Raw genomic sequence first — 16226 nt, 5'->3', positions numbered from 1 at the left:
AGATATTTTCTTCTTTTATATAAATATCTGCTTTGGCAACATGAGAAAGCAGACCATATTTTCTATCCTGTGTTCCCAGATATTGTCCCCCCCCACCCAATTCCTTTGCAATTTTACACTTCTGTTTGCTGTCTGATAAAAAGCACAGAGTAAGGTAAACATTTTTTTGCTATGGCTAGCAGCCGCCAAATCACCTGTAAAGAATTAGGTAGTGAGAACGATCGGCTTGGTTCAGGAAATACTTCTCACTGGATTTAATTAGAGGTTGCAACCAAAAACCCCCGTTAAAAAAAATCTCTCTGATATACAACCACAAAATGCATGTCAAACATTCTGTAATTTGGGGGGGGGGGTTATTTTAAAAATAAACACAGTTGTTCATTCACATAATTTTACCTTTTCAGCAGATTATTACACACTGAAATTTGGGTCTGGACCTATCATATTTAACAGTAACTCTGCAAAGTCATTAGAAGTCTGATCTAGATTACTTCCACATTTGAGCTCATTTCATTAATTTGGAACCAAATGTGCTTTCTTTCTTTCTTATCACACAAAATAGACACTGTGGGTTGTTTGCCCTTTTCTAATTCATCCTGAAAGAGCTTAAGATTTGTGACAGAAATGTAAACCATTCCCCAACTCTCGGTCTAATACGGCTAATGAGCTACCCCAATAAAAGCATATAATATGATGAGTAAATAAAATTGGAATGCAATGTTATACAGCATTTCTCCATTCAATTTAGGTGGCTCTCATGTCAAGAGAATCACATGGTTTTGTATTTATTGTTATAATCACTATTATCCATAAATTTTTTTAAAAAATATATCATCTCCCCCAAAGCACCTGACCATTTGTTTCATCATGGGCCTTAACCATTTTAGCAACTGCAAAGTTTATTTTAATATCCACAATCATTAAGAAGTGCTACGTCTCATGATAATACAGGAATCATGGGATTCTCCATTCATGTCAAACTGGAAGCCTTTTCGGCTAAACAATGTTATATCTGTTGCCTTGTCTCCAAATAGCTAATTTTTGTCATTCAGAGAGAATTTTCACTTTGAACAGTTGTCCAGTGATACTATATCTGCATATAGGGGTATTTCCTTTTAATTTTCAAGCACTCTGTGTTTTGCACATCTCTTTTTTTTTTTTACAGTTACTCCCTTTCCATTCAGTTAGGATTATAAAATATAAGGGGAAAGGAAGATTTCAAAGCAATTGTTGGTCTGATTGGGCCTGTCAGGCATCCAATACAGACAAATGTGGACCACTGAAACCATTGCAGAGTCTTTTATCTGGATGAGACATAGACTGCAAATATTCCTGTTCCAGATTTCGGCATTTCAACTCAGAACTAAATTGCATTTGAGAAACAGCAATGGAACCATTCCAAGTTTTTCTCCCCCACCTACGCATGCATTAAAGCAAGACGTCATGTGCAACCAGATATATTTGCATCCAGAACTGTTCTTTTAAAATCCAAAGTGGGGGGGATCTTTAAAGCTTGATCACAAGTACATTGGTCAGGGGAGAACTTCTGAGTGGTTCGTGCTCATGATGTCAAAGTCTGTTTCATTAAAACCAACGAGCCTAATTTCTCACTAGAATGGAGAGTGAATGGGATCTTTTTGTTATATGATGGCAAAATTAAAACACGGGACCATAAGAAGGGCCCTGCTGGATCAGGCCATATAGTCCAGGATCCTGCTTCCCACAGTGGTCAGTCAGGAAGGATCCTACCCAGCAGGAAGTTCTCTTGCCCAGTCTCCACTGAAACGAAAGACAGATTTCTTGAGTCCCTCCCATTCTTTTGAGTGGGGTTTGCACTGAACTTCCAACTGGATGGTGCCCAAAGCCGTTGAAGACAGAAGTTTTGAAACGAAAGGGAAAGCACTAGCACGAAATACATTTTAAAAGACTCTCCGGAAGAGGAAACAGGCCCTTCATTTTTGCAAGAGGTAATACACCTGGACAAGTTTTGCCATGCAAATCTCTTGTTACAAGGAAGGTCAGCTGAAGAGTTTCTGTGCCCCTCACCACCAGAGTCCAATTTTCAAGCTAGATGACAACCTGAAGCAGTGCAGCAGATCAACACAAAAGTGATGATCAAAAAGCCAAGGTCTTCTATCTACCTGGGCGAAATCATTCCACCAGGATTTTCACTTGGGGAATCTACATCTGACTGTGGGTCAAGTTCTTGATTTTGTTTTTGTTTTTGTTTAATTTGCTATGTTTTTGCTTTAGTGCCCCCCCCCCCCTTAAAGTCACGTTATCTGCTCCAAGCTCTCAGTATCAGACAGAATAACAGCTGTTGTAAAGGACACAATCCACCAAAGGATCTTCTGAGCATGCCCTGTTGAAATGGCAAGGCACTGTACACAAATCCTTCGTATGTTGCTATGCAGCTCCCATTAATTTCAACCGGCTGGTGTGGAAGAACCACAAATGAATTAAGCTCCTGATGAGAATTTTCATTCTGTGTGTGATAACATAATAGTTATTCCATCCAATAACTGCATTGCCTCCATTCATTTCAGTGGTGCTTACACAGGATAACTATACCATGTCCTGAAATAGCAAATATGCATAATGTGGCAGGACATTAACCCTTTTAATTAATTTATTTATCACACAGGTTTCTATCCTCTTTCCGTTCTCAAAGAGAATCCTCAAGGCAGGTTAGAGCAAAAGAAATCCATAGAAGAACCACAACCTTAAAAACAAGAATAAAAATAAAGCCGCACAATTGTCTTTTGCACCAAAAAACACTACCGTGATAAACAGCAAAAGATAGCTGACAAATAAGATAAAAACAGTAATCGCTTCAAGCAAAATTCTGCCGAAACAGTCAATTAAAACAGGACAGTGAAAGGCATGTAGGTGGGGTACAAGCAAATTTCCCATGATGGAATATTCGCTGAAAATATACAACCTGTGTGAATTTTCTATCAATATGGCAATATAGAGGTATTGAAAATGAACCTAAGGAAAATCACTCCTATCATTTGGGCAAATGGAGCTGAATTTTACTCCAAGTCACCCACGAATTCTACGTGGCTTTTACGGAAAGAGAAGCTGTGGCGAAACTTCAGATATAGAAACAGTACAAAATGAACACTTTATCAAAAGTCAAAGACATTTTCATGATTCCTTTTTCATTCTTTTAACAAATATAAATGTTTGTATATCTTTCCCTTCCCTTCCATAAGAAAACAATTCAGAGAGCTCCCCCACACCCGAAAAAATTCCACCCCCCAGAGTTTATTTGTAAGGAAACGGCTTTGTGTTATTCGGTGAATGATGTGTGTTATGTTTGGGCAGCATCAAAAATGTGTTGGTCTTCCATCACATTTGTTATTTTGAATTTTCCATCAATTGGTCTCTCTGGCCTGTATTGCTAATCCTTTGTACGAAATGATGAACCCACCCGGAAGTACTTAACGTGAAAGCGGGTGTCGTATCTTCCTAGAATTAGTAGCAGCTAGATATTTCAGCAGATATTTAGAACAGTACAAAGAAATATTTTTAAAAGAGAGAATTCATGATTACTTAACTTCTTTGTTAAGCTGATCAAAAGAATATGAATACAGCTTAAAAGTATTTAGTATAAACCTATAAATGACAGCATAGGAAATCTGCTTCTAAAAGAGAAACGGGAAATAATGTTTTTGTAACAACTACATTGGAATTCACAAGAAATTGTTCTAATGTCTAGGCATTAACTAATATTAAGTATATTCCCTCAATACAGTGTAGTGTCTGAATTAGAGGACGCAGCTGATAACTAAATCCTTATAGGAGTTACAGTATTTTCATGAAAATTGTGGTAAATTTCTATATTTTTATGTTGAAAATAAATTTTAAAAAGCATTCTGTGTTATCAGCAATAACCAATAACAATCACTATGTAACAGGTCAAACTCTGTTTTGCTGATGAATGATATACTTTAGGAATAATCAGAGTTTTCATCTTTAAAAAACATTTTCTGCAGTTTAAAGAAACAAATCTTAGGTTTTTTTAATGTAATGTTGCAAGGTCTTCCTTAATATATTATAATAAATAAGAATTTATTGGGGGGAAGTGAAAAAATAAAACTTCGGTTGGGATACAAAATTAAAGGGGGAAATTGTGCTAAATGAGGACATATTTACAAAATTCACACAAACACGTTTTGAAATTTAAAAACAGGAGTCATATTTTTAACAGATGTATGAGGATACTGCGGGTAATGGAATTGTTCACTTCTGGGCCCAGAGGAGCTAAGTCTGACAATATTCAGAAGGAACATCGGTGCAAAAATGCACTTTAGAAAAACAAACTTTGATTCCTTCTCAGGCATGGGACCTCTGCTTAACAAAATTGGTTCAAATTTAACTGCACATAACGAAGCAAGGAAATTTTTTTGCATCCATTAAGGAAACTCCAGCAACAACCAAAATGCAGAGTTCATATATAGATTTCCTATCCATTCCCAGAAAGCAAAGTAATAACTGGAATCCATAAGTGTGTGAACTTCAAATGGATGCAAACTACAAAATGGTTGCTGCATTGCATAATTGTTTACTAGGGAGAAACACATTCAACTTCACAACCATTCTGTAGGATGCACAGTTTGAAACACACACACACACACACACACACACCTCACTCTGTAGTCAATAAGAGTGCCTTCCTGAATGGAGGAGCCCAGGAAACATTTCACAGTGAATCATACCCCTTTGAAACACCATGCAGATAATGATGTTGCAATTACATTTAAGAAGTTGTTAATTTAACAAAGATTTTCAAGAAAACACATTGGAGGGAGAGAGAAAAACAGCCCTCAAGCTTTAACAACACAGATAATGAAACTCTTTTTTAAAAGAAAAGAAAGAAATGAATTTAAAGCAGTTCCATATTTATGTTTTTCCCCCAAGTCCATTCCAACTCAGACGTGCTTTCTATAAACTTGTAACAACTTAATAAAATAACTTAATAAAACACTTACTTAAACATACAGCTGCTTTGAATCAAAGGAGTGTTTTCCCCCAACACACACACACACATTCACACACACAACCTTTAAAGACTTGTCTCAACTTTTAGTGTGACTTTTCCCCCCTTCACATTTCTAACAACAGCTAGAGAAAATGAGAAGTTGAGTCAAAGATGAAACTTTGATTTCACATGTTAATGGACCAGAGCATCTTTTCATTATGATTTAATACCCTGGTGCCCCCTTTTGGTGTCCTCCGTTCAAGACATTTTCTTTAAAAAATTAATAACGTACAGTAGTGTTTAACTTGTGAAGTCTTCATTTAGGCAGCTATTGACTTGCCACCCAGTGTTCGCTAGCACTATTAGAAGGGATTGATCGACCATACATTAAAACGAAGCTCTTTATCTCAAGGTCAAAGAAAAGTCTGCCTTCTTTGCTGGAAAGAAAAAATCCTGCATCTAGCAAAGTTTGTTCTTCTTAACAGAGATTATGGCAAACCACAGAAAAACACACAAACAAATCCCCAGTCTTTACCTTGGCCATAGTGCATTCAAGAGGGCAATTCTGATTCCTTGCTGTCAGGTGCTTAAGTCCTGCATTTACATGTAACCCTGGAGGACAAACATTTGTGACGGTGATTTAAAAAAAAAAAAATCCTAGTGGTGAGATCCAGGATTTCCAGTCAGCACTGAAACTTTGCCAAATGAGCCTTAAACAACTAAGTTTTTTCTAAGTCAAGTTTAGAGAGTGACGCTGAAAGAGGGAGAGAGAGAGAAAAAATGAACCTCCCATAAAATTTGCAGCTCATTTCTTAAGAGCCAGTAATTATGTCCAAGAAGGGTAACAAGGTCTTTCCACGTTCAACAACTACTGGGCAGAGAAGCAGATTCATTTCCTGCCGGGATATTGAGTCCAACTATCTGAAGGGCCAATCAAGTGTGAAGTACAGTATAGTTTTAGGCCCGATTAAAAAGGAAAGGAATGGCTACTAGCTCAGAAGCATGACAACTTTCATGGATTAGTTCAGACCCTATTCTGTTCCTTGAAAGGGTATCACAGCATGAAGAGAGTTTTCAATACACTACACTTTAATAGCAGAGTGGCTGACCAGAAGCTTCCTTTTGGTCTCTATAGAAACAGCCAAACCAAAATTTGAAGCAAAATGAAGATTCTTGAGCTTTGGGTGTCGTATTTATCCTCCATTCACAAAGAGATCCCATCCTTGGATTTGGGGACAGGACCGGGGGGGCGGGGGGAGAAGATGGCTGTACAGAAACCCACGTTTCATTTTATTTTTTCCGCCACTAACAAAAACTTTCAAAGCTCAAGCCATTTCCATTCCCAAAAAGCTCCAGTTGACATTCTCCCGATATCTGAGCGAAAGGGCACCAATAGTTGGGAAGGGGGAGGAGGAGGAGGAGGAGGAGAAGGGAGGGATGGAATTAACCCCAGGAGCGAGAGAAAGAAGAAAGAGATATTTCCCGATTTAGTCGTTTCCTTTCTAAACCAACATCAAAAGACAGCAAAGGAGGACTGTCCTGTTCTGAAAGACTTTGGCAAAACATTCCCGTGTTGGATGGCCCCCATTCCAACCTTACCAAGTACTTTTCAAAGCTTCTGCACAGAAGAGCCGTATATTTCCCATGATCTCCTTCCCCACCCTAACATGTTAGAGTAAGGAATTTGAAAACAAAACAAACAAACAAAACAAGCACTCCCAGCTTGATCTTTGGATAGACCTTTGCATCCCTCAAAAGCCACTTACTGCTCCGTGGTTCGGAAGGGAAGCATTTAAGATATCCGGATGAAGCTTCACAGGCGGGGTTAGAAGTGTGGGCCTCACCTGGCTCTAAGCAAAGGGTGGTTTGGAGGAGACGCAGGTAAGGGCATTTCAGTTATTTATTATTATTATTATTTGACATTTTATATCCCGCTCTTCCTCCAAGGAGCCCAGAGCAGTCTACTACATAAGTTTCTCCTCACAACAACCCTGTGAGGTAGGTTAGGCTGAGAGAAACATGACTGGCCCAGAGTCGCCCAGCAAGTATCATGGCTGAATGGGGATTTGAACTTGAGTCTCCCCGCTCCTAGTCCAGCACTCTAACCACTATAAGCCTGTGGATAGGGCCTTAAGAACCTCATATAAATTAAGTACTATGCAAATATCAGATGTTGTAGTTTCAGAATCCCAAGTGCACCCAAACATTTCCTTATGGTGCATTCCATCTCCCCTCCTCCATAACAAGATAGCCAACTTTATAGTCTTTATATAGGAACATATAGGTCTATCTAGCTCAGTAGTGTCTACACAGACTGGCAGCGGCTTCTCCAAGGTTGCAGGCAGGAGTCTCTCCCAGCCCTATCTTGGAGATGCTGCCAGGGAGGGAAGTTGGAACCTTCTTCATGCTAAGCAGATGTTTTTCAGCAGAGCTGTGGACCCATCCCCATAAATAACGCTTACATCACATCAGTTCCAATTACTGACCCAAGGCAATGCACTGCTCCAGCACATTGGTTATATAGGCAGCTGCCTTATACAGAGTCAGACCATTGGTATTGTCTACACTGACTGGCAGCAGCTCTCCAAAATTCCAGGCAGGAGTCTTTCCCAGCCATACGTGGAGATGTTGCCAGGGATTGAACCAGGCACCTTCTGCATGCAAAAGCAGGTGCTCTACCCCTGAGCTACAGCCCCGTCCCCAAAGGTAACACACTGAGGTCTCCCATCCAGGCACTGATCACACCAAGACCTGCTTGGTTTCATTCATTCATCCATTCGATTTCTCTACCGCCCTTCCAAAAATGGCTCAGGGTGGTTTACACAGAGAAATAATACATAAATAAGATGGCTCCCTGTCCCCAAAGGGCTCACAATCTAAAAAGAAACATAAGAGAGACACCAGCAACCGTCACTGGAGGTCCTGTGCTGGGGTGGATAGGGCCAGTTGCTCTCCCCCTGCTCAGTGAAGAGAATCGCCACATTAAATGGTGCCTCTTTGCCAAGTTAGCAGGGGTTGTATCGTGTGCTGTATCGTGTGCCCAAAGTGGCTGTATCGTGTGCCCTTAGACCATGCTCTGGGACCCGATGTTTTAGTGTCCGCAAGTCACTTTTCTGCCATGTATCCAAGGTCACGTTCCAAAGTTAAATGACCATGCAGTTGTACACCTCATTGCTAGAACACTCTAGTCTAGCAAGAGGTGCAGCCAAGCAGCTTGGCGTGAATCCAAGAGATGAGCCCAATTATTTGGCGGGGGGGGCAGAGCTGAGCTTGGTTTGCCAGCTTCAGGGGTAGAGCCCATTGCCAAAGCTAATTACCCTTGTTCCTTCCCCAACCGCAAGGGTTCCATTTGGGGAAACCCTCGCCATTGGCAAGGCATTGAAATGCATTGCGAACAGAGGGTTAGGGGAATTGCGGTTGCAACGCAACTAAAAAACAAGGTAAAAAGAGAAAAAAACGTCCCCGACCCCAAAAATCGCCCCCTGACCCCCAGAAATGACCGCTGACCCTGAAAATCACCCCAACCCTCCAAAATCACCCCGACCCCCAGAAATGAACCCCTGAGCCCCGGAAATTATCCCTTGCCCCAGAAATCCCCCCCCCAAAAAAACCTGCCAAATTACCAAAAAAGTTCGCCAAACCATGGATTTGTTTGCGGTTTGCAGTTTGCGGTTGGTGAGGGCTGTCACAATTCCCACTTGTGGATACTCAAATCCGTGATTGGGGAGACCCCAATTAGAGAGGGAAGACTGTGTTCAACTTAAGATTTAAAAAAACAGCTAAGGAGAAGTCGAAAACGGCCTTCTGCCTTCTCTAGCAACTCAGCCAAGCCAGGTTCTTCTGGGCAATCCTATTCCCTTGTTCGAATCCCCTCCTCATTGGAAACAGCCCATTTCCCCATGGCTCAGCCTTTGTGTGGGAATCTTGCTCCTTCCATCCCGGCAAGGATGGATTCTAGCAGGAGTGGAGCTAAAATTGGGTGGACATGTTCTAACAACACAAGCCGCCGAGCATTTGGGAGCCACCTCCCCTCTGCTGCCCAACTGGCTGCTTGCTGCCCTAACCCTAACCATTCCTGCTGCTGCCACTTGCCACGCCACCCTGCCACTCACTCGCCACACCGTCCTGCCGCTCACCTCACCACCCACTCGCCAGACTCCCAGGCCTGTGGGAAGCAAGAAAGCCCCCAACAGGGCCTTCTGGGTTCACACCATCCTGGAGCTGGTGGGAAAGGCACAACGCACTAGGGGTGTGCACGGAACCAGCTGGCCCGGTTCAGTTCGAGGCCAGGCTGGACTCGAACCAGACATCAACCCCTACCCCCTGGCAGTTGGGTGGGGGGCCATGGGCGGATGAGCTCCATTCACACCAGCAAGTGCACACAGTAACTCCCTGACTCCACTTGGAGGCCCATGTGCAGAGCACGTGTCTGCTCAATTATGGATCCATCCCCGGGATGCACGAACACATCAAGCTGCCGTAGACCGTAAACGGCCACAAGTTCGTGGCGCCAGTATCGTTGACACTGATTAGCCATGGTTTAGCAGTAAGGAACAGCCCCAGGTGCACTTCCTGCAACAGGGATGGCGACGGGAAAGCACGCAGGAGAAGATTCAGTCACAGAACACTCATGAAATATGGAGTCTGGTCCCGTCTTCCCTCTAACAGAGATTCCCAGATGTTGTGGACTACAACACCTTGCATTCCCGGCTGCAATGGCCTTTGGCTGGGGATTCTGGGAGTTGTAGTCCACAACATCTGGGACTCTCTGTTAGAGGGAACTCTGGTCTGGTCATATTCTCCCCTATCCTAGCTTGAGTAATGTCTATCCACCTTGTGCAAGATATTGCATGTATATCCTATTCTCCAACTGCCCCTGTTTACCAGGGGTTGATTCTCTTTCTCCTCCTTCCCCCGCCCCCCATATTTTTCAGGATGGGCCGGTAGAGGAGTCATTCTTAAGGATTCAACTCCTCCCCAAACCTTTAAAACTTGATTCCTAGAGTAGAAAAAATGGACCCTTCTTGCCTCTAATGGGCATGCACATCAACACCCACCTATGAACTGTACCCTGCAGTAGATGAGCTACATTTAGAAACTCACAATGATCACATTGGATACTTTTTTCTACCCCCCCCAGCCCGCCAACTCACATATCTTCCACTACGCATGTGTCGCCAGCCTGATGAACCCAGCCAAACTGAACATTACACCGTTTGTTCATTCCCCTGAGATCTCTATTCAAGGGGAGTGTTCCCCCTGCTTCTAGGAATGCAGCCACGAGGGGTTTTCGCCGCATCGTTCGGAAATCTCGCCTTGGACCCAGAGGCCTTTTTTCCCCTTCATCTGCAGAGATCTGTAGATGCCTCCCATGGTGAGCAGCTCAGGGTCTAGATTTCATGACAATGCCCTTCTCCTGCCTTTGTAGAGCACTAATCCTGAGTCGACAGGCCCAGGAATTCTCCTCAAATGGGCAGAGAAGAAAAAAGAAAAAAGAAAGAAGGGGGGGGGGAATTCCCCAATGTTAATCCCGTTTGGAACAGAGGAATCAGTGCTGTATTCCCTTCAGTGGCAACCCCAGATGAGATAGATGGGCTGTGCAATTGTAAATGCATCCAGCAAAGTCCTCGATCTGGCCCCAATGCCCAGATGCTGGTCAAGCCCCATAGAAGAGGGCCTGGGAAGAAAGATGAGTTGCTGGTTATCTCTCGCAAGATTCGCTGTCACATCTGCAAAACAGGGTGTGCAGTCACTGCCTACGAAGCAGTTAAGCAGGGCACAGTTTTTGCTTTGATAAGACATGATGGTTGAGTTGGGACTGCAGGGTGTGGGGGGGGGGGGTGAGGATTGAATGTCTGCCTCAGTGGAGTGGGAATACCTACTTACCAGGCTTCAAAGCTGGTGAAATGAACTCAGTACTGAGCAGGAGTCAGTCTGGAGCAGACACACACCCCTAGGTTTGTACAGAGAGCCGATCCAGTCATTTCCAGTAATCGTATTTTCAGTTCATTTTCCACCCTCCTGTTGCTGAGAAGGAGCATAGGAACCTAGGAAGCTGCCTTATACCAAGTCAGACTCTTGGTCCATCTAGCTCAGTCTTGTCTGCACAGACTGGCAGCAGCTCTCCAAGGTTCCAGGCAGGAGTCTTTCCCAGCCCTACCTGGAGATGCTGCCAAGGATCGAACCTTCTGCATGCAAGCCGGCAGATGCTCTTTCCAGAGCGGCCCCAACCCCTAAAATAAGGGGAATCTCTTACAGTGTTCACACATGCAGTCTCCCATCCAAATGCCAACCAGGGTGGACCCTGCTTAGCAAAGGGGGTAATTCATGCTTGCTGCCACAAGACCAGCATTGACCTCAGCCCCCCACACATCAAGTCATCATTGTTTCTGGCCCGCTGTGGCATTTGAGTTGTGCACTCCTGGTGTACTGTAGACCAGGGAGAGTTAGGCAGAGAGATGGTTTGACTCGGTATAAGGCAGCTTCCTTTGTTTCCATGTTATTTGCTAACTGAGCAAAGAGGCACCTTTTTAAAAGTGAAGGTGCTTTTTATTTAGCAGGGGGAGAGCAACTGGCCCTGTCTGTCCCCAGCACAGCATCCCTCCAGTGGCTGTTACTGGTGTCTGTCTTATGTCTCTTTTTTAGATTGTGAGCCCTTTACGGACAGGGAGCCATTTTATTTTATTTTATTTTTTATTCGATTTCTATATCGCCCTTCCAAAAATGGCTCAGGGTGGTTTACACAGAGAAATAATACATAAATAAGATGGCTCCCTGTCCCCAAAGGGCTCAAAATCTCAAAAGAAACATGATAAGATAGACACCAGCAACAGTCACTGGAGGTACTGTGCTGGGGGTGGATAGGGCCAGTTACTCTCCCCCTGCTAAATAAAGAGAATCACCACGCTAAAAGGTGCCTCGTTGCCAAGTTAGCAGGGGTTTTTATTATTTAATATCTTTATTCTTTAATTATCATTTTATTTTGTAATATCTTTCTAAACCGCTTTGAGAACTGTTTGTTGAAAAGTGGTATACAAATATCCCATGTGTATATTCCTAAAAGCTCACCTCTACCCACTGAACAGAGGGTTGCCAGACGTTTTCACCAGTCCTTGCTACTGTGCCTTCTCCTGTGGCTTGGTTGCAGCCCGGAGATCAGTGCTATCACACGGTTCTGTTATGCCTGCCGCAGATCGGGTTGCTGTCGAAGGCCCAGATACAGAGTTGGCAACTCAAGGCATAGGTTGGGCAACTCTAGGCGAGGTCTGCATATGCTCTGCAACAGACTGTCAAGCAGGATGTGCCAAGAAACCGACTCCAGTCATGTCCTTTGCATGGTCAGTTTGCCAACACAGTGGAAGGAAAACTGATCACCATAAGATTTTCGGGACAGGGGTTTACGATGAGGTTGTTCTCACAATCAGCCTCACCCAGCCCAGGTGGAGTTTGGCTGATTGTGAGGGGCAGTGGGATCCTCGAGGATCTCTCCGCTCCCCGCCTGTCTAACCCTCTTAAGAAACCCAGCTGTTAGCTGAGGCTAGGGGTGCACTTGCACCCTTACCCCAGCTAACAGGTATCGTGTGTCTGCTCAGGCTGAGTTCAGAGATGGGTGCAGAGAGCACTCGTCTGATAGGGGAATCCACAATGCAACACGTGTGTCACGCATTGAATTGTGGGATGTCCAGAGGCCGGAAGTTTCCAGCCCCGGGTCCCTCCATCCTGCTCTGTGCCTCACGGAGCTGCCCGGAGCAGGGCTGCCCATGAGGGCTCATGGGAGACGCCCTGAAGGCGGAATGCTTGGTCATCTGTGGGGAAGAGAGGTTAAGAGCCAACTCTGGTGATCCTGAGAATCGCCTCTTTGTTTGGTTGTAACCCAAAGCCAGGGGTGTAGGCTGGGGAAATGGAAATAGCCAGGAATGTCCTCCAAAGATTGTACTCCATGTCAGTTAGGGGAGAGGGGGCCCGTGTTCACTCCTCTCTCCGGTGGCCCCTTGGGGTCAGGGAGATAATGAAGAAAAAAGGGAGGGGTGGATCTGGGGGGCCCTCAGGAGCTGGGGGCCCCCAGGTTCTTGGAACCCATTCGTTCAATCATAGCTACACGCCTGCCAAAAGCAACCATCAGTTCAGACCTTTTATCAAAACAAACTTCCCTTTTATATATACTAGGGCAATTCACACGGCCATAAAACGGGATAAGAGACCAGTCCTACCCAGTTTGGGGATCTGGGCACACCCCTGTTTTGTGATCATGTGTTAGAGAGAAGCAAGGTCATCAGTGGGGAGCTTGGAAGTCAGTCAAACCGTGGCTGGGTGGGATGATTTTCCCGCCCACCTCGTTCAGAAGCTGGGGACGGAATCCAGGTAGGACATGCGTCTCCTACCCAGCTGGGGCTTGATGGACGATCAGGCTCCCCGCCTCTGCCGACCTTGTCCTTCTCTACCATCTGAGAAAATGGGAGTGCACCCAGCTGCTGGAACTGGGTAAACTACCCAGTTTATGGTTGTGCAAACCACTGTATTCACCTGAATCCAAGACTAAACCAAAAACCCCCAAAATAATCGGTTTATTATTTTTATTGATTTATTGTTCAATTTTTATACCACCTTTCAAGGCAGTTTACAATAGTTAAAATACAAGAACATTCCATAAAGCTTACATTTAAAACCTTAAAATCAACATTAAAAACTACACACACACACACACACACACACACACACACACACACCAGTTAAAAAGATAAACATAAGCAAGAAAGCCGAGAAACCTGGCAGCCTCTAAGAGGTAAAAGCCTGAGTTTAAAAAAGGTCTTTCGTTGTTTTTCTAAAAGCAGCCACAGATGTCGGAGAGCAAACATTAACTGGGAGAGCATTCCAGAGCCTGGGGGCAACAGCAGAGAAGACCCTGTCCTGTGTGCACAACAATCTAGCCTTTTTCAACATTAGTACAAGGAGCCAAGGCCTCTCTGACTATCTTGCTGGGCAGGCAGAAACCCTGGGGAGCAGGCGGTCCATCAGGTATCCAGGGCCCAAACCGTTAAGGGCTTTATAGGTAATAACCAGCAAGTGGCTCTGGAAACAGATTGGCAACCAGCACAGCTCTTTCAGAAGAGGTGTAATATGCTCCGAACGAGCAGTTCCAAAGAGAACTCTGGCGGCTGCATTCCGCACCAAAGGAAATTTCTGAATATTCTTCAAAGGCTGCCCCACGTAGAGCACATTGCAGCAATCCAGCCGCGACGTGACTAAGGCATGGGTAACGTGGCCAGATCGGCCTTCTCGAAAAAGTGCTACAGTTGGTGTACTAGCCGAAGCTGTGCAATGGCACCCCTGGCCACCACCTCCACCTGAGCATCGAAGAGCAGAGACGGATCCAGCAGCGCCCCCAACACTTGCTCTCTCAAGGGGAGTGCAACTCCATCCAGACCTGGCTGAAGCCCGATCTCGATTGGCTTTTCTACTGACCAATAGCACCTCCATCTTGTCTGGATTTGGCCTCCCCCCCCCCAGTTCTTTGATGTTAGAAATGGGGGTGGGGGCAGTCATCCTAAATTCAGAATCCTCTTCCTTTTGGGTAAAGTCAGGTATAAGATAAATGTAACCTGTATTTTTTTAAAGGGGGGAAGGTCATCTGAAATATGGTACCCTAATATTCTTAAGTTCAAAGTCATCTGAAATATGGTACCCTAATATATGATATAGATATAGATATAGATATCTTTTAAGGCTGGCCAGACTTTTGATGTTTCACCTCTGAGAAGCTACAATTCACAATGTGTTTCTTTCCCTTAGCTTGAACACCAACACCGCCTAGAGATACATATATCAGGCAGTATATAAACATGATTGATAGATAGATAGATAGATAGATAGATAGATAGATAGATAGATAGATAGATAGATAGATAGACTAAACACCTCATACAATAAATGTCAGCATTTGAAGAAGGAAAAAAGGTCATTAAAACAACCACCATCAGAGTTATCATTCTGTTCTGACTGATGTTAAAGGTGAGGAAAGCTTTCCAAAAAAAGGTTGCAAGGTTTAATTTGGTCTTTGGGAAAGCCCCCCCTTTTTAAAGAAACACCAGAAAATACTGGCTGCTTTGGGGTCTGGCGTGGGGGGAAGGGAAGATTTCTCATTTAGCACAAAGGAAACGTTGCGACACCAGATGTGATGAGATTGTTTGCTAAGCTGCCCAGCTCCGTGTTGGTGATAGAGCTTGAAATTAGTTTCATGGAGAAAGTCGTCTCACACAGAGTTGGGGCGGCAGGTATCGCTGCTATTAGGCGCCTCATCACACACACAATCCCATAATTCGTTCTCACCATGAACTGCATCAATGCTACTTTCTGGTCGAACTTTCTTTCCACTGCAGCGATGGGCTTTCTGGGAACTTGGAGCTCGCTCTCCTTTGGGCACAGCGTGGGCCAAAACGCCCGGCCAGGACGATCACGCACAATGCCAGTGAGAGCTTTTTATGGCACTGGTGTCACCTGCTTTCTTCCCAACTTCATTGATCCAATACCCAGCACACCATGGACTCCGAAATGCAAGACGCAGGTTGATAATGGAAAGGTCCCTGAAGCTTTGCTTTGTTCTCTTCCCAGGATTTGTGGGGCAATAGATTTCTTTCGCCATCAGACACAAGAGCAAAGAAAGAAACATCTCCATCTTGAAGGTGGCCAGATACAGGAACATAGGAAGCTGCCATATACCGAGCCAGACCGTTGGTCTATCTAGCTCAGTATTGTCTTCACATGCTGGCAGTGGCTTCTCCAAGGTTGCAGGCAGGAATCTCTCTCAGCCCTATCTTGGAGATGCCAGGGAGATGTGGGGCAAGAGAGTTTATATTCCACCTAGGAACATCATAGGAACCTAGGAAGCTGCCTTATACTGAGTCAGACCATTGGTCCTTCTAGCTCAGTATTGTCTACACCGACTGGCAGTGGCTTTCCAAGGTTCCAGAAAGAGAAGGGTCTTTCCCAGCCCTACCTGGAGAAGCTGCCTGGGATTGAACCGGGGAGCTTCTACATGCCAAACATTTGCTCTGCCACTGAGCTATGGCTTCACCCCCTAGGAAGCTGCTGCCTACCTAGTCAGACCATTGGTCCACCTAGCTCAGGATTGCCTGCACTGACTGGCAGCAGCTCTCCAAGGATTCATGCAGGAGTCTTTCCCAGCCCTCCCTGGAGATGCCGCCAAGGATTGAACCTGGGACTTTCTGCATGTGAAGCTTAT

Source organism: Hemicordylus capensis, chromosome 11, assembly GCF_027244095.1.
Source record: "Hemicordylus capensis ecotype Gifberg chromosome 11, rHemCap1.1.pri, whole genome shotgun sequence".
Classification (NCBI taxonomy): domain Eukaryota; kingdom Metazoa; phylum Chordata; class Lepidosauria; order Squamata; family Cordylidae; genus Hemicordylus; species Hemicordylus capensis.
Note: the sequence above shows the minus strand (reverse complement) of the source record.